Genomic DNA, 24,709 nt, shown 5'->3' on the forward strand with positions numbered 1-24,709 from the left:
GGCAAGATGAGGCAGTTGACTCAGGCAGCAGACTACTGGTACACAAGTGAGACAGCAAAATACTCTCCTGCTGTTGTGAACGACACCTGGTTTCGCACTCTGTACATGCTCAGAGGGAAAGAGGGAAAGTCACATCATACACAAACTGAATTGATTCTTGGAGATGGTGACCATGTAGGATCTGGGCGTGCAAACAGAGATAGAGAGAGACACACTCAGTAAGTTCAATGGGCTTTATTATAAAAAGTTGCTCATCAGGATAAAATAATCCACATTAAAAAACATGTTTCCGATTCAAAGTGTAGTGTAATGTGCCTAACTAACATATGTGTGTGCAATCAGTAATTACAGCCATCTAATAATCTAACAAATCCTAATAAAACATTTAGAGAGAAGAAGGAAGGAGGGAGGGCTTAGGAGAGGGATGGCAGTGATTAGCAGAAAGGAGGGAAGAGGGATCCAAGGCTTGTGAAGGCAGCATAGTAACAGGATCAGAGGCTTGAGAACGGTGGGGCTTTCAGCTGAAGGAGCGAGGCTGTGGCTGGAGACAGGAGCCTTTTAGAGCGATGATCAAGCATGCAGTTTGCTCAGAGCAAGGCTGAGAGTCAGAGCACCATGGTTGGGGAAGTCTTGACTTCTCACTGCGCAGCAGAAGTCACAGAGTTCATGTCCATGGACAGAGTTCCTGCTCTGTCCCTCTTTCCCTCTGAGCATGTACAGAGTGCGAAACCAAGTGTAGTTCACAACACTACCCCCAACTTTAAAATAAGGGAAATGGGGAGGAGGGTGCACACAAAGGAAGAACGATATTGGGCAGTTTATCTATACTACTGGTTTATTCCAACCCACATATCCCTGCACACTGTCTTTGTTAAATCCCCTGATGATTGCAAGTTGGTTGCTATGGCTTTTGGTTGCTCATTCCTGCTACAATATGTCTCAGGTTGACTTTGATTTTCAACCCAAATGAAATGCATTCAGGGAGATCAATAATGTGCTAGGTTTGGCAGATGCACTCCTTCTGTCACAGTTTGCATTGTTTCCAAACACTTGGTAATTAAATAAGTTATCCTGCGGTTCTTCTGGCAGTATACAGACATCAGTATTGGGTTTCCATCCCACTGAGTCCACGTTTTCTGCAGAGCCATCCCAGTAGCTGGAGCCTGGTGATTTCCTCCCCAGAGAGAGGGGATTTGCAGTCAGACAAGAAGCAGATGGTGCACATAAAGACAGGTAGCAAACTGAATACTTGGCAGGAAAAATGAGAGCTGAGCCCAGCCAATCCTTTTAGTTTCAGTTTCAGTTTCATTATTGTCAAAAGGCATCTTTCAACTGCCCCTTCAAAACTGTGTCTGTTTTTGCCCAAGTCTTGGACAGAGTTGTGAAATATCACCAAGCCTGATATTTAAATTTCCAGAGACTGTGCAGGACTTGTATGAAAAGCTGAGAAACATGTTTGATTTTCATTTTATGTATGCAACTGTTCAACAAAAGTTCTGCCTCAACAGACAGGTATATTCTTCTTTGCGAACAAGATCTCCTGTATACGAGCTGACTTGGACTCTTCTATTTCTGCAAGGTCTATGGAGGAGGTGTTCAGCGATCCCTCTTGCAGTATTAGATTGGATCCGTTTCAATTTGTGCTTCCTGAGGATGTGGACAAGCTGCTTGGGGCAGTGTGGCCTACCTCCTGTTCTCTGGATCCTTGCCCGTCTTGGCTGCTTCTTTCTAGCAGGGAAATTGTTGGAGGTGGCTAAGTTAATATCATAAATGCATCACTGAGGGAGGGTAGGGTGCCTCCTTGTCTGAAGGAAACAATGGTTAGACAACTCCTTAAGAAGCCTCATTCTCTAAATGGCTGCCTACAGGCAGTAATGGGCTGGATGAGGGATAACAAATTGAAGCTGAATCCAAGCAAGATGGAGGTGCTCATTGTAGGGGCTCAGAATCTGAGGGGTGAGTTAGATCTTCCTGTGCTGGATGGGGCTACACTCCCCCAGAAGGAGCAGGTGCGCAGCTTGGGAGTACTCCTGGACCTAGGCCTCACCCTGGTATCTCAGGTGGAGGCCATGGCCAGGAGTGCTTTCTATAAGTTTCGGATGATTCGACAGCTGCGCCCATTCCTTGAAGAGGATGAACTCAAAACAGTGGTGCATCAGTTGGTAACCTCCCGGCTTGACTATTGCAATGCATTCTACATGGGGCTGCCTTTGTAGCAATAGCAATAGCAATAGCAATAGCACTTACATTTATATACCGCTCTATAGCCGAAGCTCTCTAAGCGGTTTACAATGATTTAGCATATTGCCCCCAACATTCTGGGTACTCATTTTACCTACCTCGGAAGGATGGAAGGCTGAGTCAACCTTGAGCCCCTGGTCAGGATCGAACTTGTAACCTTCTGGTTACAGGGTGGCAGTTTTACCACTGCGCCACCAGGGGCTCATCTTTGTACTCATCTTTGGGGCTGAACTTTGTACATAGTTCAGAAACTTCCGTTAGTTCAAAATGTGGCAGACAGATTGGTCTCTGGGGCAACCTGGAGAGACAATATTATGCCTGTCTTGAAACAGTTACACTGGCTGCCAATATGTTTCCAGGCAAAATACAAAAGGCTGGTTATTACCTTTAAAACCCTGAATGGCTTACAGGTGAAACTCGGAAAATTAGAATATCGTGCAAAAGTCCATTAATTTCAGTAATGCAAATTAAAAGGTGAAACTGATATATGAGACAGACGCATTACATGCAAAGCGAGATAAGTCAAGCCTTAATTTGTTATAATTGTGATGATCATGGCGTACAGCTCATGAAAACCCCAAATCCACAATCCCAGAAAATTAGAATATTACATGGAACCAAGAAGACAAGGATTGTAGAATAGAACAATATCGGACCTCCGAAAAGTATACAGTGTACTGTGCTTGACTGGCCAGCAAACTCGCCTGACCTGACCCCATAGAGAATCTATGGGGCATTGCCAAGAGAAGGATGAGAGACATGAGACCAAACAATGCAGAAAAGCTGAAGGCCGCTAATGAAGCATCCTGGTCTTCCATAACACCTCATCAGTGCCACAGGCTGATAGCATCCATGCCACACCGCATTGAGGCAGTAATTGCTGCAAAAGGGGCCCAAACCAAGTACTGAATACATATGCATGCTTATACTTTTCAGAGGTCCGATATTGTTCTATTCTACAATCCTTGTCTTCTTGGTTCCATGTAATATTCTAATTTTCTGGGATTGTGGATTTGGGGTTTTCATGAGCTGTACGCCATGATCATCACAATTATAACAAATTAAGGCTTGACTTATCTCGCTTTGCATGTAATGCATCTGTCTCATATATCAGTTTCACCTTTTAATTTGCATTACTGAAATTAATGGACTTTTGCACGATATTCTAATTTTCCGAGTTTCACCTGTAGGTCTGAGTTATCTTAGAGAGTGCCTTCTTCTGCATGATCCCTACCGCACATTAAGGTAATCTGAGGAGGTCCGTCTCCAGTTACCACCGGTTCATCGGGTGGCGACTCAGAGGGGGGCCTTCTCTGTAGCTGCTCCTTGGCTGTGGCATGCACTCCTGGCAGAAATCCGTAATTTGAGTTCATTACTGTCTTTCAGGAGAGCCTGTTTGGCCTGGCCTTCCAGGGTTTTTAAACTACTGTAACTGTTTTAAATTGTTTTAAATGGTTCCCCTGGTTTTCCAGGGTTTTTAGCTATTTGAATGTTTAAATTGGTTTTATTCTGTTTTTATAGTTTTGTTAACTGTTAACTGGTTTTAATTGTTTTTATCCTGTTGTAAACCGCCCTGAGTCATTTTGGAAGGACGATATATAAATCGAATGAATGAATGAATAAATTTTGACACACAAGTCAAAACTCATAAACATTTGACTCAGCTCCACTAAAAATTTCTTGATATCATAAACAGATCTTTTAAAACTTTGTGTAGGATACACTTTGCAAATCAAGAAGAAAAGATCCACTTCTATGGGAGAAGTCAGTGGCTGAGGTGCTATGTACTCTTACAAGGGCAAAGCAAGAATTCTGCCATCACAAAGAGCACTGTCTCTCAGTGGGGAGGGGGATGCATGCAGATGTGATTTTCTCTTCTCCCCCTTCCCTACAAAAGCCCTGTTTCCTTGTAGAAATATGTCCCTGGGGTCTGTGCAGCAAAATAGCATCTACATCTCTCTCCCCATGTGCTGCCCTGTGGGACTGCCTGGCACTTAGATTACTCACTCCTTGCAAGGACCGAGCTCTTGCTCTGCCTTTGTAAGAGTGAATAACACATCAGCTGAGAACAATAAAACCAAAGGGGGAGATCAGGCCCATGTAGTTTATTAGCATGCCTTCAGTTCTGGGAAGATTTAAGAGAGCGCCTTCTTTGTAACCCTGCCACCTGTTACAATCTTTTGAAGAGGCAACCCAGGACTGGGCTTTCTCTGTGGCTGCCCCAGGGCTTTGGAATATGCTCCCCACTGAAATAAGAGCATCTCCTTCTCTGTTTCTTTCCAGGAAGACCCTCAATTAGGGATGTGCATGGAACCTCTGGCAGCTGGTTTGATGGCAGAGTGGGAAGCAGGGAGGGTTTAAGGAGCCTTTAAAGAGCAGGGAGGGTGCTCTTACACACACACACACACACACACACACACACACACACACACACACACACTTCCCCCACTAGCACTGTGTTTAAAAATGGCACCACGGGGCAACAGCGTACTTCCTTGCTGCCCCGGTGCATGTCGGACCTGGGTGTCAGACCGGAAGTGCCTGGTATGTGTGTGTGCACACACTCTCCTTTTTGTCGCAATCCCTCCCACCGCAGAGAGAAACGCTGGCATAAGTCAGACCTCTGTAGAGCCCTCTGCATCTATCTTAGGTGTATCAAGGAATTGCACAGATCAGATGCTCTCTTTGTGTCTTTCCAACCCACCCTGGAAGGGCTTAAAGTCTCCAAATTCACGTTGGCTTCCTGGATCAGAGTATGTATCAGATTGGCATACTAAGCACAGCATTTGCCCATCCCACCTGGAATAATGGCACACTCTATACATAGTAGAGTAGAGATGTCCAAATGCCTTCTCTGCACACGCTCCTATTTTGGATATCTGTAGAGCAGCCACATGGTCCTCTGTTACGCTGTTTATCTGTCACTATAAAATATCTTTTGTCTCCGCATCCCATGCAGTCTTTGGGTGCCGGATTCTGCAACAAGTGGTTTAAACACATCCCCACCCCCAGGCTTCATACCGCTTGGGCACATCCCACTACTGATGAACTCCAGCACAGGGGGAAAAGGAACATTGGTCTTACCTCTGAAGTGTTCTTTTTCCGGTTAGCTGGAGCAAATCAGGCCATCCAGATGTTTTCATCTGGAATGGTGTCTGCTTGTATATAGTTATGTGACAAAGGGGGGTCCTTCTCATTTTTGGGTGGAGCCAGCTCCCGGGGTTCAGTAGCCCTAGATGAACCTAATTGTGTCTGTTCTCCTGTGTGTTTGTTTCTTCTACTCACTTTTCCTCTGTGCAGCTCTCAATCCTAGATCCTCTCTTCCTCTGCTTCACCATTCTATGCTGCAGTCCTGGAACTGGAGATTGGCACCCTCCGGCAGTAGGAACTAGCCATATTAATTTCAGGCTGGTTTCGAGCATGCTCAGTACCTAATCCCACTACTGATGAGCTCCAGCTACATGGAAAAAGAACCCTTCACAAGGAGGGTTGTAACTGAGAAACAAGAGTGATATTTATTACTAAAACATAGTCTAAGAAATTGTTTCTTATGCAGAGAGAGGAGGAACCTCTCAGTTTGAATTCAGGACATCAAGGAAGACAAACCCAGGCTCCTCCCCAAAGCCAGTACACATGATTCATTCAAATAGACAAGCATGTCCTATACAAAGAACAGAGACAATGCTATACCAAATCCCAATACCCTGTGGGGGGTGAGTGAGAGGGGATCTTGGCAATCCCTGGATGCCAGCAGCACAGACACACACACACACACACACACACACACACACACACACACAACCAGTGTTGGCTCTGCCACTGCTCTCACTTCAGGTTTGTGTACTTCTGTCTCTAGGGTGCATCTTAAGTCTTTTTAGTAAGCTATTTGACCTGCAGCTGAATGTTGACCTTTGTATTGACATCAAGGCAAAAACAGAGAAGTATTGAACTGCATCAGAAGAAATGGTTTCCTCCTTGTGGTATTTTAGTATTTTACTGTCTTGCTCTGTGATAAAACATATGGCTCTTCCTGTGATAGTTTGGTCTATGGCACATTGATAACAGCTAGTGACTCATGTTTCTTCTTCAAAGATTTGTTTCCTTGCAGCTATATTTTATTTATTGAAGATCCAACCCAAATGTTTATGGTTTGGAATAAAGACTTTCCTTCAAAATGGCCTTCCAGCCACATTCACACGTAATGCGGAACCACTCTCCTGTCTAAATTTGGACATCATGGAGAGCACTCTCTCTGCAGTCAGCAAGACTGTAGAGAGGAGGGGGAACTGGCTGTACAGGCTTTCTTCTGGCATGAAGGACAGCCCGCACAGCCAATCCTGGCTGGAGGGAGGGAGGGAGCAGCTTCCTCCCTCAACTCTGGTCACAGTGAATGCAGTCTGCAGATGACATATAGGCCGCATGGAACTCCACCCTCAGGGTTGGGGCAACGAAACTCACTACAACCTGAGGCTTCAGATTGGAGTTTTAAAATCCAAATCTCAGGTGGGTTGCCTCAAAGAACTGGAGTTGCACACATTCAGATGTCACTGTGAGACAACTTCTGTCCCCTTTAATTCCAGTTCTGCGTAATGTATGAATGCAGCCTCTGTCTCCCACATAAGACTGATGCATGAGACTTCCTAGAGGGAATTAGAAGGATAATTCACCGTTCTCCCTTCCCTAGGTACAGTGTGGGCTTAGCTGGTCGCCTATTGGGGTCGGGCAGGAATGTTTTGGGCGCTCACCTGATTGGCCTGTGGTGTGCGTCCTTTTTCGCCTCCTTCTGACTGTACCACATTAGCTAGTTAAGGTCTCTTTTCCGGGTCACAATTGTGGCAGGTAAAGTGCCGTTGGGATAACATCTCAAGTTGGTGAGCACCTTCAGGTAAGTGTTTGGCTAATAGATTGGAGAAGTCAACTCCCTAGATGCTGCATGGCTCAGGGAACTCTGGCTTGGACCTATCTGCTCTGCCAGGCTAAGCTCCCCAGACATGCTGGGTGGCTGCCAGGGGTTGCTGCTATGGCAGAGGCCTGACCTTAGGTCAGCTAGGATGGGCAGCTCCTGCTTTAGAGCATTGGGGGCTGTCTGGAGCCAAGGTGCATCGCCCTTTACACTTTAGGCAGGCATGCCCTGAGTATGCATGCCTTTAGCTGCCACACTGTAGGGGCAGAGAGCCAATACCTGTTATTTAACATTATGTTCTGAATCAATAAATAAACTTGTGGCCCCTTTATAACACCATACTTATGTGTCTCATGTCTTCTTGGGGTGTGGGTGCAATCACCATTTGGTTTGGCAGTTCCCCTTTTCCCTCTACTTTTGCTACTCCTATGCCTTTGGTTTGCTTGTTTAATCTGTGTCCCTACCCACAGCGGTATTGGAAGGACACTTTGGGAAGGTGCCCTATGATCAAAGATTATGCCCCTGCCAGAACGGTGAAGTGGAGACCACGGAACATCTGATGCTGAAGTGTAGATCTTATACTGAATTAAGGATAAGCTTCTCTCCCCACTACTAATTCATTACAGTTCTAATTGCCCTTCTGATGGGCACAAGGTCCTTTTTCTGCTTACTGCTAAGTCAGAGTACGCTTACAGGAGGGTAGCAAAAAAAAATTTCATAGCAAGCAAGATTCAGTTTAGAGTGATTGAGGCACGAGATGCCGGGTTGTGCACTTCAGATTAACCGGTTTTATTTGAATGAAATCAGTCATGTATGCGGTATTTGAAGGTATTAATGTTTTATGTATTTTATGTATTTTACTGTTGTTGTTGTTGTTTCTTTTTCTTGTATTTATGTTGGCCTTTGGCTGAAATAAACAAATACATACACATGTGTCCCTTCTTCCCCCTCCCTTTTTAATCTCTTTAGTTTCAAATTTCCTTAAAGGTGCTATATGACGGACTTATCTTTTTAATAATCTAATCTCATATGGTTTGGCTGGTCTTGTAGCTCTGTAGTATACTTATTCTTCTGCTACCTTCCTCAGGTTGGTCCCTTTAAACCTGTGATTACCTGTGTATGTTACTTGACCTTTACTTTAATTTCATTCCTTACTTTATTTCCTAATTAGTTGCTACCTCACCTTTTATATTATATGGTTGTGATTACGTATTAATTATCCTAGTGTGTGATTAATTTGTTGGGTCCTTGATTTGTATTTAAAAAGAAAAGAAAGCAAATTAGGAAAAGGTGAAATATTATTAGGTGATAAAGGCAGTTACTGAGTTATTTTGATGTTGGTTATATTATGGAGGGGTTGTATAACTGATAAAATACATGTATAGGTATATTGAGGTATATTAATATGATGAAAATTTAATACTTTCTAATCAATTAAGATACATTTAAATAAATAAATGACACTCCCCCCCGCCCCCAAGGGTGAATGAGTCATATTATATGGAATCTCCCTTATAAAGTAATTATTGGTTAATTTGATATTTTGCATTTCAAGCATCTTTGCATCCCTTAATAATTGGTAATTCAAGGTAATTAATTAAGATTCATATTATTGAATATTTATTTTATTTTTTATTTAACTCTTGGGTCATAGGGGACATGGCTCCTTAAAAATGCCCAGGAAAAGCTAATGGCAAAGGGAAGGCACTAGCTTCTAAATGCCCAGTTTGCCAACCTGTTGGGCCTCCAGCCTCCTCGTCTTCTGAGGATGAGGGGCAGGTAGTCATGGCTCATATTCTGTCTTGTTTAGATGCCTTGGAAGCTAGTAAGAAGGTTTCTGGCAGGGAGACTTCAGGTACATGGGCTAAAAGGATTTCTAAATCTGCTGGAGGTTTTTCACACATGGCTCTATGCTTCGGGGTATCTGAAGAGCGCTTTGCAGCAGATTCGAGGCATTTTAATTTAAGGGATTAGATGGATTATTCACATAGCCATCAGCACCTCCATCAGCACCTTTGGAGAAAGCAGAAGCCCTGTAGTTGTTGTTTTTAAGTTGCTGGAAATAGAGGATTTTTTTATCCTGACAGAACTCAGGCTAAGCCAGAATTCACAGCCTCCCTTTGGGGAAAAACAAAGCCCTGTCTGCCCTGGTCCCTGATAGCCCTCAGGGAGGTCGGGTTAAATCCAGCAAATATGTGGACTGGCACACTCCAAGCAGGAGTGAATTCAGGGGGAAAGCCCTGTCTGTAAAACCTCCTGGTCAGGCTGATAAGCCGCTGTGAATTTTGCAGACCATTGAAGCCAGGCTTGATGCCTTGGAGAAAAGTTCTGGTGAGGACGTTCCAGTTGTAACCACTCTTTTGGTGGGGTCCTCTCACTGTAACACTCTTGAGGCTGATGTTGGTCCCTTAGGCAAGTTTGATATAAGTGTGGCTTATCTTCCCTGGGCCAGTCATTTATCTCAGGTTTGGGGGGTGGGGTATGCTGGTTTGGGCTTCTGGCCCTGGTTTCTCCCTGGCTACTTGGATGGGCCCTGCACCTGTGCCTGCAGGCATTAGTATGGACACAGTTTTAAAAGTTACAAATAAATTGACACCGTGGGAACGCAAGTGGATGGGTATTGATAAACCATCAGAACTTAGATTGGGATTGCAGGGTACCGATGTTGGTGAGAGTGCTACTGATGAAATAATTGCGATTTATCCCCACGGTGATGTGTCTTTACCTTTAGGGGATCATCTGTTGCTTTCTACTTAAGAAAAATTTTGGAAAAATAAATATGTTGATATTTTTTCTTTGTTGTATTGGGAAATTGAACCCCGTGAGGGTGATAAGATTGACCCCCAAGGATAAGGAAAAAATTAAAGTTAAAACAGTGGACTGTAATTGGTCAAATTGGTTAGTAGGGTATATGGTGTATATGGGGATAGTTTTGCAAAAGCAACCAGCACGGGCTACTTCCATTGTGAAATATTTGAATATTATTTATCACACCTTCTCTGAGTTCAGTGGGCCTGCTTGGGTCCATTACAATGAATCGTTTTGACATCATTTGGCCTTGGACCCTTCACTTCCCTGGGATTGTCCCCAACCTATGCTTTGGTTGCAGATTATGACCCCTAACTGCACGATTTCCGGGCAGTACTCAGGCAGTGGCCACTTGGTGGTAAAATCTGCGGCCACTTCTCCTAGGGCTCCTGCTCCTGGGTGGCTCTTTCAGCAGTTGTGTTGGGAATTTGGGGTTAATGGTGTATGTTCCCATCCTCATTGTACTTATCAACACACATGTTTGTTTGCAGTGGTTCTCATCCTTTCAGTGTCTGCCCAAAGAGTAAGCGTTGGCGGGCTGGTCATAGAGCTTCATCTGGATCTAGGCATCCCCCTCTCCCCAGCTTCAACAAGGACTTAATCCTATGAAGTTGGGTCCTCTTACAAATCTTAATGTTGAGGTTGCCTTTGTGGGGAACAGGTTTTCATCCTGTTGAATTTGGCACTCACTTAATTCCAAATTACAGTGTCTTTGGCGTTATTGTATCTTCTGATCTTGTCATTTGAGCCTTGGTGCTCAACAACTGGCATGTAGTGTGTTTTTTAACGGGTATACTAATTTGTTTTCTGTTTTGCAGGATGTTGGCCTTAGTCGTCATCTTTTCGTACTCATCTAGAGGGCTACATTTCTGGGCTGGTCTTCAAGCATTCTGGCCCAGCGTATGCATTCAGCTGGGTCCTGCTGATGGTGCTGGAATGGATTGATGGGGGCATCGTGGAACAACAAGCCCCTTCTCTGGAGCTGTATTGTAAAGTTTGGATCTCTGTATATTCAAGGGCTAGGACCTTGGTGGTTCCATGAAGGACTTGTTTGTTTCAATGGATACAGTGATGAAAAGTTGTTTCAATGGACACAGTGAAATGTTGTCCAAGATATTGGTCCAGTTGGGGGCTGTGTGACCATGGTTTCATTGTCAACGCTAGGGCCCGTGTGGTGTTTTGTGTATGACATTGTGTTTGTCTGTCTGCCCAGGGGAACAAAGGGTTCTCCTGGGACCTACAATGAGGCTTTTTTTAGGTTTTGGATGCTGGGGTAAACTGGGCTAAACTGAGATGTGCCCCACTTTTGTGGTGGAAGAGTGCAGGTTGGGGCAGCTTGTTCCATATTGGTATTTGACTGGAGGACCAATTAAGGCAAGTGGGAAGCTGAGGAACAGCCTTTGCAGGTTTTGCGCCCCTTGGGCTGGCATCTGTCCCTACCCGGAGTCTGGCTGTGCCCACCACTCAGAGTTTTGCGGCCTGGGGCAGGTGGGGGCAGGCTGGCCTCCCCTCAGCGAGGATAAACCTCATGTTTGTGGTGAGGTCTGGACCTGGATCCAGGCTGAATCAACACCCAATCTCCTTTGCCCTGTTCTGGGCAGTCCTCCTTATGAGGCTGACCCTCATGCGGAGTACCTGCACTCTATTTAATATATTCCTTGTTGCAGGTTATTTATAATGTAATCAATAAAATGGCCCTAGTTCTTCCAATTTGTTCATGTCCTGTCATTATTGGGGCTGGGGTGTACAATGGTTCACATTGGACTGCAATAAAATTGTGGTGATTTAAAAATAAATAAATAAATAAATAAATAAATAAATAAATAAATAAAATACATAAATAATGAATTCCAGTGAATTACTGGTGGCCTGCATGGTAGCAGCTGGCAGAATCCCAAGCCTCTGATAGAAGAGTCCTAAATATACACTGTCCCTAATAACCTTGGTGTTTATTGATATGCTAGAGAAGTCCAGGCATCAATAAACCTCTATTCTCTGCCTTCTTTCATGTGAAGGATCAATTGTCCTTTTCATGCATCTGAAATGTCTCCAGATCTGTCAGCATAAAAAGCAGAATTCTGAATCCACAGAGAGATTTTGTGTGTGTCTGTGTATGTGTGCACACATTCTGGAAGACTGCATTTCCTGCTTTATATAGCCATATGGATTCAGAAAGAAGGAGATAAAGATAGACAGGTAGATTAGATTAATTATTGGACCCATACGTTGGTCCAAATGTTATTTGTCTGCCTTCCTGCCCTTATCATGCAAAGGTTTGGAGGATCTAGGTGGACTGAAACCATCATTTATCCCATCCCCACCCATCACTTGTCTATTAATAGTATTGGGCTAAATGGACAATTAGTCTAATCTCTTGCTGCTATCTTTTATGTTTTTTTGTCCTGATTTTGTTCCTGTTCTGTACCCAATTGTCTCTAAAGCAAGTGGAACAAGTAGGTTTTTGCAGTGCACCACATTGTACAATGTTGAGAACTTTGCTCTCCAGAATTTGCAGGATCTGTCTGATGAAATTAGCTCAGTGACTGTACAGGAAACCACTGGGATTCAGAGAAGCGACAGAGATTTTTTTTTTTTTAAACAACTATAATGACCGTTATGGAATGTAAAGCCCAAACAGAGCAGAGTAATGAATTTTTATCACTGTGGATTTTCTCCTGATAAATATGTGAACAAAGTAGGACAATCTTGCTCCCCAGCCCTGTAAAAAGTGGCATGAAAAACCATGGCTTGAAAGCAGAGGATTCTGTCTTTCCTGATCGGGTGTACACGTTTGGTTGGGGTACATCCTAGATGTTTATGATATTGAGTGGTTGTGCCACCAAAAAGTATCATTTGCCAGTTTCTTATACAAATCTACACGGCTTATAATTTCCATTTCTATAAAGTGCCCTAACCCTCATGTGCTGGACTTCTTACCATTTTTATAATTAAAGTGAGATTAATTGTGATTGTGTGTTCTGTATAACTGGTTTGACTAAGCAGAGACAAACTCCGGCAGGTTCTACTCAAAGGTGCACATAGGTAATTTTGGAGCCCCTCCCCACCCCCTGCTGCAGTTAAGCATCATTTCTTAACATGTAGGTTCTTGTGGGCACGAACCACACCACCCAGGACAGGCTAAAGAGGGTTTGGGCACCCCCAGGGGGTTGTGGAGGCTCTGGACTTCAGCCCCGAAGTCCAGGGGTAAGAGTGCCTCTGGTTCCACTATGTTGGCACATGCTTAAATGTTGCTTACTTTTACCCTTTACTGCTCAAACAGTAAACAAAATCCTACTAGATTTCTGAGTCTAAAGTACAGCCAATGGTGGGGGACAGAGAAAAACCATGGCTACCACCCAGTTCGATTGTAAATAAACAGAATTGAACTGAACCACCCAGAGCTACATTGAGGAAGAGCAGGATTGTTTTATAGTTGCTTCCCTTACAAACACAAAGTTATCTTACATAAATTTAACCAAGAGTTTCTTCAGAGACAACTCCATATTCTCTTTATCCTTTCCCTTCTGTTTCCTTTCTGACTCCACCCACCACACTTTCTACAGGATCCTCACTGGGACGAACTTCTAAACAACAAAACATAGAAGATACTGGATAGAAAACAATAGATATATTTGTGTGTGTTGTTTATTTGTACATAAAATAGGTGGAAGGACAGAGACCAACCATTCTGCAGTGCATAAATAACAGGCTGGCTGGCATCCAGCCATCCAGACTAATAAAGTGCATGTGCAGCAGGTACATAGCTACAATATGTGCAGATGGTGTGGCTGCACATGGGCCACCAATGCCCAGGTGGGATGCCTGCCACCCCCTCCGGCACCCGCTTGCACTAGGCACTGATTGCTTGTGACTCACTTAGGTCCAATGCTGGCCACAGGCACAAAGGGCTAAAGGTTTCAGTCTCCTCCTGCTGCAGTCCTGTTGCAGTGTGCTCTCCTGGGTGCTTTCCAGACTAGCAGCTGCAACAGCAGCAAAATGCCTCTGTTCAGGCAAACCGCATTTGGAACATAAACAGCAGGGGGAGCAGTCTCGCAGCAACTAACAACTCGCAAAACCAGCAACCTTTTCATGCCAGATGTACGACATCCTTGCTCTATATCACAGCAATCAAATTCGCAACAAGGCATTGGAAATGTGAACAGCACCCTACTGTCCCTGTAGGGATTGCAGTGTCACAACACAGGAAATGTGGAAGCACACTTTCGAGATATGTCCTGACCCTGTTGTAGGGTCTAGTCTGGAAAGCGCCCTGGTGTAGGCAGGCAGGCAAGCGAGGGAGGGAGGGGGTGAACAGCAAGGAGGTGGGTGGTTGTATAAGGAAGGGGGCAGGTGGTTGGGTAAACAAGCAGTGACAGGACCGCTTTCAACCTCACCTGATGTGCAGTGAATGTATGTGTGCTGTTGGGGAGCGGTGGTTTTCAATGATCTCCCTTCCTTATGTAGTTGACTATAACTTTTAAAAATATGTCCCTGAGGGCAGCATGGCAATTAGTCTAATCTGATGCCACCATCCTCTATGTTCCGCACCACCACCACCATTTTGTCTCTGTTCTGCACACAATAGTATCATGGTCAGTTAGAGAGGGAAGGGGAGATCAATGAAAATTGCCTGCTTTCTATAGCACACACAGTGTTGTCCCTCCCATGCACACTTTGTTAGTTTGGATCAGAAAAGCCAAGTCAGAGGGCAGTGCATCATGGCAAATGATATTGTCATGACCCACATGGGGGAGGAAAATTAATGTTGCATCATTGTCTTGGCAAACAGCTACAACATGAAGTTTCCGAAAGAGCAAGCATGCACTAAAACCGAACCATGAATCAAAAGTTTAGAATACAGGGGAGCTTTTAACTGAATTTTTCTTTATTTACACTGGCAAATCATACTCATTTTCAGAACCTAATGGGATATGTTTGTCCATCACTGGTACTGACCACTCTCCTATAGAGCTAGAGATGGCACATTCTATAGCAACTAGCTCTGCTCTTGTGTTATGATCTGCTAAGTAGTAAAGCCATCCCATAACAATTCCACTTTGCTGCTCATTAGGTGGAATTGGAGGGGCTTAGAGCAAAGCTTATGGCCAATTTTCTATAATTATGAAGAACATTCTCTATGCTCTGGGAACTAGGGGACAAAAGTTTCTCTCTCCCTGCTGGCTACTACTTCCTTGCAAAAGTGGTGGGGGACTTCAAGTAATTTACGCTGTTTGCCTTGCCCCTTCCATTCTTGATGGTAATCTCTGTAATTTGTGCCCCTCAGGACTGTAACAAAGCCAAATGCTTACCTGCAGTTGCTTTATGTCCTTAGGAGCTGCACCACTGAGAAGTGCTGGATTAATAGCTGGGAGCTCCGTTTTTGCTGATCATTCAAGCACTTGCTTGTTGCAAATATTAATTGCACAGCAATCATTCCCAGTGTCTCAGCAGTTCTTTGCAAAAGTTAGATACCCAGAGGCCTCTCTCAGCGGCAGGCTGTGGGGGGATTTCAATTTGAATGGGTTGGATAATTGTAGGGAACATTTCAAGGGGGGGTTGGAAGTGAATGAAATGTTGGCAAGGAAACTGGTATATGGATGTTCTCTTTGGACAGGGAATGAAGCGACAACTTGCTAAGTCAGTTGAATGCATCATCTTGACTGGTGGAGAGGAGAAATCTAGCACACTTCTACAGCTGATCAGAAATTTGGAGATGCCTAGGAGTGGTAAATTTCTCCTTCCAAGACAATACAGAGAACTCATACAGACAATCAAACTACCCCAAATGGGTCTCTCTCATCCTAGAGTAGCTTTGTTGTCTGTATTAAGTGGAAAAGAGTGTTTTTTAAAACTGTTCTCCAGAAATAGATGTGTGTTAAAATGGCTATCCTTATAGATTTAGACTGAGACCCAACCAGTTGGTTGCATGCATATTGTGGTGAGTTAGGTAAAGTGAAGTGTACCATCAAGTCAATTTTGACTCCTGGCGCCCACAGACCCCTGTGGTTGTCTTTGATAGAATACAGGAGGGGTTTACCATTGCCGCCTCCTGTGCAATATGAGATGATGCCTTTCAGCATCTTCCTATATCACTGCTGCCCAATATAGTACCAGCAGAGATTTGAACCAGCAACTTTCTGCTTGTTAGTCAAGCATTTTTCCGCTGCACCATTTAAGGTGACTTGGCATTTGTGGTAAGTTACCTCTTGGTAAATGCATTCACCCCTTGTCTAGTCCCTATAACGCTGATGGCCAGAGAGTAGCAAAGGGCCTGTTGACACATCTTGGGAGAACAAATTCTGGACTTACTCCAACCTCTGGATTATTTATACAAAGGGTGAATCAGAGGTTGAAGTAAAAGAGTCTTCAGTTTTGAGCACAATCAGAGGCTTTTGATTTGTCTTTCTTTCTTATAAAGATAAATGATCCTGGATAACAGTAGCAGATGGATGAAGTTAAGTTTTATAGAGAAATATAATGATCTATCTATAAGCCAGCCAAGGTATCAGAAGGGAAATTGGTTGAAAGAATTTTTAAACTTCTTGTTCATGTAGTCAGGATTGATTACCACAGGATAATATAATATTTTTCTGCCATTCTATCTTTATCAGAGCCAACCCCACTAGGATGCAAGGCTGAGCGGGTCAGTTCACAGAAGAGGCATGGCAGTCCACCCAGCACAATCAGGGATGGCCTGCAGAAGGAGGAAGACAGAATCGTGCCACACTGCTCTTCCTTCCTAATGGAAAAGGAAGGAAGGAGGATAGGGTTGAACAAAGGAAAGGAACTGGGTGTGTGGTTTTAATGGGGGGGGGGAGAGAGAAGGAGAGGAAGCGTCATTTGGTGCTCTGCTTCAAGCAGCAAAATGTCATGGACCAGTACTGGCCTTATTCTATCATGCCCCATTTCTATCCACATTCTGAGACCAACCTGGGCAACTTGATTGCGAAAACAAGCTGCTACCTGTTCCACGTTCAGGGCCAGCAAGACAGACAGAGCTGAGGATTCTCAATGCATGGATGAGAGGGTGGTGTGGAGAGAAGGGGTTTAGATTTGTTAGGCACTGGCATAGATTTGGGGGCAAGCAAAGTCTGAACAAAAGGGACAGGCTCCACTTGAACTAAGATGGAACCAGACTGGTGCTTGACGGAACCAAGGTGGAACTGAAGGCCAGGAAATTTAGGACCAACAAAAGGAAGTATTTTTTCACACAGTGCATAATTAGTCCATGGAATTCTCTGTCACGGGATGTGGTGATGGCCACTAACTTGAATGGTTTTAAGTGGGGCTTGGAAAAATTCATGGAGGACAGGTTTATCAATGGCTATTAGTTGGTAGCTATAGGCCACCTCCAGCCTCAGAGGCAAGATGCCTTTCAATACCAGTTGCAGGGGAGCAACAGCAAGAGGGAAAGTGTGCCCTCATCTCTTGCCTGTGGGCTTCCCACAGGCATTTGGTGGGCAACTATGTGAAACAGGATGCAGGACTTGGACCAGGATAGGCCTTGGGCTTGACTCTTATGTTGTGTTATGTTAAGCTTCAATAGTTAGTTTCAGCTTAGCTGAAATCTTATAGGGGTTCAGGGGAAAGGTTAAAACTTTGTTTTAAATCGCCTGCTTGCCCATTTCTTTTGTGGGTTGGGTGGCCTACCACACATCCACTCTGGTGTCCCTAGGAGTTACCAAAAGGGAATAATGGGGTGTTTTGATTTCACCCATTGTTCCTTATCACCAAAACACTTGAAATGTTTCAAGTTTTGTTTTGTTGAAACAACTGCTTTGACCGCTGTTTCGATGAAACATTTCGGCCATCTACGTTTTTGTTTTGAGCTCAAAACAAAATGCAAAATCCATTTTGTGCACATGCCTAGTTTGCAAAGAAAGTGAGGCTTGTGGCAAATGGATGTTACTATAGGATGAATGATGTTTCCAGATAAATCTCTGCTCCTGATGTGGGTTAGTGATGGATGAGACTGAATCGCCTTGGTCTGATATTATTTTCTCTTTGCCCGTCACTGCTTGATGGATGACATTGCAACTCTCTTTTCCTTAACAGTATCTATGTCTGTAAAGCAATTGACTCTAGGAGAGTTCGTGGCTTGAGGATGTCACACGGGTATTGCAGATATTAATGTGAAACCTGCCAGCTTCTGTTCTCGACAGAACATCCCTTCCTGAAACTTTGGCTGGATGGTTACTTCTCTCATTCCTGACAAATGATCTGATTAAGGGCCTTCCGCTGGCTTTATTTAAAAGAGAGGAATTTCAGCAAACAATTTGCTCTGGTTACTGCCAGTTCCTTTAACATCCTTCTTCATGTAGTGCAGGACCTCTGACAAGCAAATGGCTTAAGATAAGGCTCTTTTCTGTAAGGAATAACATGATCTTAAACATACTTATCTAGAAGTAAGCCCTTTTATTTCAGTGGAACTTATACCTGATCTTATGTATGTATACTCAGTTGCTAAGACTATTGGGTTCAGTGAGCCTTACTCTCAAATAAGTAAGACGGCAATCCAGGGGCGTATCTAGGGAAAATAGCGCCTATGGCAAGCACTGAAATTGCGCCCCCTGTCCAAACATCTGACACCCATCTTTCAGATAACTTTAACATAATATCAGCTCAAAAATACAAGGTTGTTAATCTTTTAATATTTCAAAAACTATTTAGCAGTAGACGTAGCCAGACCAAAATATCCTGGAAAACAAACAGAAGTGCCTGTCTAATTCTCTACTATGCATTGTAGCATCACTATTACATAAGTTTTAAAAATAAATGGAGAATTTGACTTTTCCCAGATACTCTGAAAATAATTAAAGGATATGCAGAGTCAACTGTGTCACTGCTTGGAATATATTCTAGTCATTCAGAAAGACAGTTAAAATGAGAGAAAGAGAGCAAAAAACTCCCAGTGGGCCTTAATACTAAGGATTTCACACTGATTCAAAGACAAACTCACCATTTATAGCCATATTATTAAGACATCACATTTAACTCACTTATCACAAGAAGCAAAGTAAGAGCAAATGAATACAATCCTAGCTCATAAGCTTCAGCTCATTATTCACAAGCCCTGATTGTCTGTACATAGTGCCAAACTGAATATGTGTACAGTGACTTATATTATATTAATTTTAAAAAAGATTTACCTGTAGCCCCTTTGGGGGGCTTCCTAAAGGCCGTGGGGGGGTCTGCAAAGGTTCCCCCTCCCTCCGCAGGCCTCTAGGGCCTTGCAGAGACCATTTGAGCATGTGCGGTGGCCATTTTAAAAAATAATTTTTTCAAAAAAAATGGCCACTGAAAACAAAATGGCCACCGTGCATGCTCAAATGGCCCCTGCGAGGCCTGGCATGGCCTAGGGCCTCACAGAGGCCATTTGAGCATGTGCAGTGGCCTTTTTTCCCCAGCTGCCTTTTAAAAATTTTCTAAATTTTAAAAAATGGCACCCCCCTTCAAGTGGCACCCGGGGCACATGCCCTGCCTGCCCTATCCTAGATATGCCCCTGCTGCAATCTCATTTATTTTGTTTGAATTGCCTTTTGTGTCTTGCTTTTCTTTTCAGACTCAAGGTGGCTAAGAGAAATTAAAAGAACACAGTAGCAACAATGCACTTCCTATACATTCTTCCATGGGAGTAAGCCCCACTGAACACAGTTTAATGAAGGATGGGGAGGCATTGGTGTAACACATGCTTTGCATGCAGATGATTCCAACTTCAATCCCTGGCACCTCCAGTAACAAGGATAAGGTAGCAAGTGATGGGAAAGACCTTTGCCTTAGGCCCAAGAGTGGTTCCAAAGAGGGGGCAGGGGAGGGAAAGTGTGCCCTCATATAAATAGTTTGCCCCTCGACACCCCCCATTTCTGTTTCAGAAATCTAATGAGCAGAACACAACTCACCCACCCCCAAAGAGCTGCTGTCAATTGAAATAGACAATACTGGGCTGGATGAACCAATGGTCTAACTCAGAGGAAAGTCAGTCATGTTCTGAGCATGCCTGGCTTTTGAGTACCTATGCATAGAATTGAAGCCTTTATTTCAGCAGCTGACATACTGCACAAGGTACATTCTCCCAATAATGTTGTGTGCATGCAAATTGTACAGATTGGGCAAATGATGCTACATGAGAGTAAGACCAATGGAAATAATGGGCTTACTCTTGTGTAGCATCATTTGCCAATTTTTTGGTTTGCCTAGTTTGTGCATCTTGCTTGTACACAAGGTTACTGGGCTGACACACCTTTGTGTGGTGTGTCAGCCAGCATGAGTTTAGGACTGCAGCGCAGTCTTTCTTCCAAATGCAGCTGTAGAAAGTTGTGTGTTTACTGAGTTAAGAAGATTATTTGAGTATCAAAGTGTGGGGTCCATGTTACCAAAAATAAAAGATAAAAGTGAAACAATCGGAAAGGGCTTAAAAAGTTGTCACCACAAAGAGGAGTGAGAGACTGGTGTTGGAAATGGAGTTCCAGAGCATCGACCTTTTGCACCAACTATCCTAATGACCACTAGGGGCACTGGGAGCTGAGGTAGCTAGTAAGGGTCTCCTTACCTGTCCCTGCTTTGCCTCTACTCTATGGCCCCTGCCTTGACTCCTCAGGTACTTCCTGTAGAGAGTCAGTCCTCTTCCTTTCCTCTGCAGGCCTGCTCAACTTAGGCCCCTCAGCTGTTTGGGGGCCACAACTCCCATAAACCCCAGCCACAATTGCCAATAGCCAGGGATTATGAGAGTTGTAGGCCAACATCTGCAGAAGGGCCGAAGTTGAGCAGCCCTGTCTTAGAGAGTAGATGGCAAACTCTATAGGACTAGGTCTTTCCTATCCAAAATATACTTCACCAATAGACCTATTTAGTTTAGATTGTACAACAATCTCCATGCATGTTCTTCAAATAACTATGCTACTCTGTAACTGGTGCTTTGCTAAATAATTACAAACCCCAACATTTGGAAGTCCAGCTTGAACTCCCTCTCATTCATTTTATTTCTACTCAGGACATATACCATACACTTAGAGTAGTTTAAAAAGAAGACATTTTCTCTCTGTGTGTGTTAGAGACCCCTAACCTCCTTGCAAAAGTGTGGTTCCCAGAATTTCTTGGAAAGAGGGAATTGACTTATGTTTCTTTTTAGATTGTGAGCCCTTTGGGGACAGGGATCCGTCTTTATTGATTTTTATTTCTCTTTGTAAACCGCTTTGGGAACCTTTGTTGAAAAGCGGTATATAAATATCCGCTGTTGTTGTTAGTGTGGAGATGCCTTACATAGTGACTAACCTGGAAACTCTGAAAGTGTGTATCCTTTTGCAAAGCAGAGATGCCACAGACTATTTTATGCAGCACTCTACCTTGAACTGGCTTTTAAATGCTGTAGTTCTTTTAAATTTGAGACAGTATACAATTTGAATAGAATATTGACTGTGCTGGTGATGGCACGCAGCAGATGGTGCTATTCACTGCCGTTTGCTATTTGTGTGTGTATGTATGTGTATATGGATGTGTGTGTGTGTGTAAACATTTAATGTGAGGACAATTGCTGATATTTTCAGACAGCATTGGGCTACACGTATTTATTCCCTGACACCATCTTGGACAGTATGGATCTTGTGTGTGCTGCTTGACCTCACCCCTTTTGTACACTTTACTTTTTCATGAAAAAGAAAAGTCACAGCTGCTATATGCAAAACTTGCATGTGATATTTAGGATTTCCAATTGCTGCAAAGTTTTTTGTTTTTTTAAAATCTGGTATCTGGATATGACCCATAGAGCTAGGCACTCAGGGATGGTATAAAGAAGTGGAGCCCACAGAAAAAGTGCTGTTTGTATAAGTTGTATAACTATTGGGCTTTAGAATATGCACCCTGCTTGAAATAAGGGCATCTCCATCTCTATTTGTTTTCAAGAAGAACCTCAAGACTCTCCTGTTTTTGCAGACTTTTAATTAGAATTAATTTTAATAATTTTAAAGCCTTGTTTTAATAACTATTGTATTCTGTTCTTTTTATTGTGTCATGTATTTTAATCTGTGGCTTTTAAATATTTCAAATTTTGTACACCGCCTAGAGATATACATATAAATAAATATGTGCTAACAAAATCCCAACCACCAAACAATACATCTGTACAATGATATCAAGTCAACAAAGATCAACATAACACAAGCCAGAATGCAGCTCTATCACAAACAAATAAGCAAGAGCTAAAAGTGCATAACGTAAGCAGGTGAGCCCCAAAGCAGACTACATGTCAAATAACATGTATATTATAAATATATGCAGTGCTTTATTAAGGAATCAAGCCTTTAGAAAGCACTGTAAAAACACTTACTCATTTTATAGATGGGGAACATTGATACTGAGAGTCCAGAATCTGAAGGCTAATTAATGAGTTGATGACAAAGAACAGAACCCATACCAAGCAGGAGTGTATCAAGCAACAGACTAGAATTCAAGTAAATCCATGGCAAAGAATTGAGACACCTGCAGAGATCACTCAAGGAAGTGAGTACAAAGTACAGTATCAAAACATGCATTTGGCCAAAGAATTAAGCATCTAGAAAATATTTGCCTATGGCATACCACCCCCCTAACACACACACACACACACACACACACACACACACACACACACACACACACACACCATTCACACGACCTACTGGGTGGGTGGAAGGCTCCTCAAACCTTGTCTTCCCCACAGACAATTGGTTGTTGCTCAATGCTCAGTGGGAATGTAAAGTCCCCCCCACCCCGTCAGCCCTGCTCTGTGCCGTGTGGAGCAGTGAGGATTAATCTGAGGCTGGAACTCATTGTCCCGGCCTCTGTGAACCCCACAATGCACCGTGCAGCACGCACGATACTTTGAGGGATTCCCCCAAGAGGTGGGCGCTCTAGACACACATGTCTGTGTGCAGATGGGCTGGAAGCAGCCTGTGCTTGCACATGAGCAGGTAACTGGGGGTAAGGGAGCAGTGCTTCCTCGCCAGGATCTGGCCTGATCCTAGCGGTTCTCACACGCAGTCTAAACCAGGCTGGGTGTCCCTAGCCCAGGTTAGGCTTGTGTGAGAAGAGTCTCACAAATTTAAAATAGAGACAGTGCAAACTTATGGGTAGGATACCTGTATCTTTTCCCCAGCAGTGGAAAAAGCAGCTGGGCCTGGGGGAGGGAGCAAAGTTAGTGAGGAGAACAGCAGGGTGGAAAGAATTAAGAAGCCAGCCTCTCCTTTCAAATGGCAGCCTCAGAGACTGTATTTTATAAAACAAAACAAGTCTGTCAAAAGAATAATGGAACTGCTCCAAGAGTGACCAAACCAGGTACTTTGGGGAACATTGTGTATGTTCTATACTCGGAATGTGGAGAGATGGAGGCAGATTCTAAGCAAGCTGTTGGGAATTCTCTCTGGTAAGAGAATTCCTTTTTCATTATAGCAGAGAGCATAGAGGCACAACACAGCGGAATTTGGTTAGGCATGCGTGTATGCTGAGAGTAAAGTAACTTGGAGCCAGTTCATAGTTTCAAATCAATATATATCTGGCATTTATTAAAGAACTCCATTCTAGATAGGAAAGTGAGGAGTTAGGATCTCTAATCTAGCTAGCTAGCTGGATGCAGATGGATTCTGCATCTCTGCACATATGATGCAGGGAGAGGAGCTTGCTTGCATGTTGCAAGGCAGAAGGAAGGAACAGGAAGAAAAGGGAGAGAGGAAGTGCAAAGCAGGAAGGAAGGAAGTTAGTCCCTGAGAGTAGCAATCTACATTCCAAAGGGATAGTGTCAGAGCAGTAGAGAAGGGATGACCAATGTCTTGACCCTCTAGCCCTCTGACTCACTAGTCTGTCCTCCACTGTCATTGAGACAAGAGACAGCGCAAAGTCCTTCACTTCCAACACAAGCTACCAGACTTCTGTTTCCCCATAGATGGTTTCTGTATAGTGAAATGGAAAGTATGGTGGTACATTAGGTTAGGGTGAGCAGCTGGTTTGCTAGGAGCACCCACTCCCCACGTGAGCCTCTACTTTCATTCCAGCTTCCAATATGCTGAGATTGGTTGTGACGTTTGAACTCACCAATCTCGGCCAGGGGTGTAACTATATGAGGGCAAGGGGAGACAGTTGTCTCAGGGCCTACTGCCTCGAGCCCCCCCCGAGATATGTCACATGACTCCCCATTGCCCACCCACCTGGCCCCAAGGCCCCTCAGCCAGTCCCCCATGCCCTGTTCGCCCTCTCTCCTGCTTGCTCTCCTGGCCAGCAATCTAAGCAGCCTGCAAGCTGCTAGAGCTCCTTCTCCCTCCGCCTCTCAGCTGATTGGCAGGTGGGCAAGGGGGAAGGAGGCAGACAGAGTGGCCAGCGCTAGCTGCCCTTACCCACCACAGTTCTTTGCAAACCCTCTGCCCAGGCCAGCCAGCCCAGCCTTTGCTAGTAATGGAGGTAGAATGTGAATTCCGTTTTGTGTCTAACCCCCACCCCCCACCATATAGGGATCTGCTTGCAATAGGGCTTTGATATGGTGGGGGGAGAATGAGAAGTCTCTGAATATTTAATTTGAAACAGATTGGAAAATTTGCTTTAAAAAAAAATCTAAAAAGTTCTATAAGTGGCTTGTTTCATAGCAGAACATTTCAAAAACTTCTGGAACAAACAATATCTTATTTATATTCATTCATTCATTCATTCATTTATAAATGCACTTATGTTCAAGTTGTTTTGCAACCCAGAAGGTCTGAGTGAGAATTGTGAAGCATGTATTTTTTTCTTTTTCTT

The sequence above is a fragment of the Hemicordylus capensis genome, chromosome 4 (assembly GCF_027244095.1).
Source record: "Hemicordylus capensis ecotype Gifberg chromosome 4, rHemCap1.1.pri, whole genome shotgun sequence".
NCBI lineage: Eukaryota > Metazoa > Chordata > Lepidosauria > Squamata > Cordylidae > Hemicordylus > Hemicordylus capensis.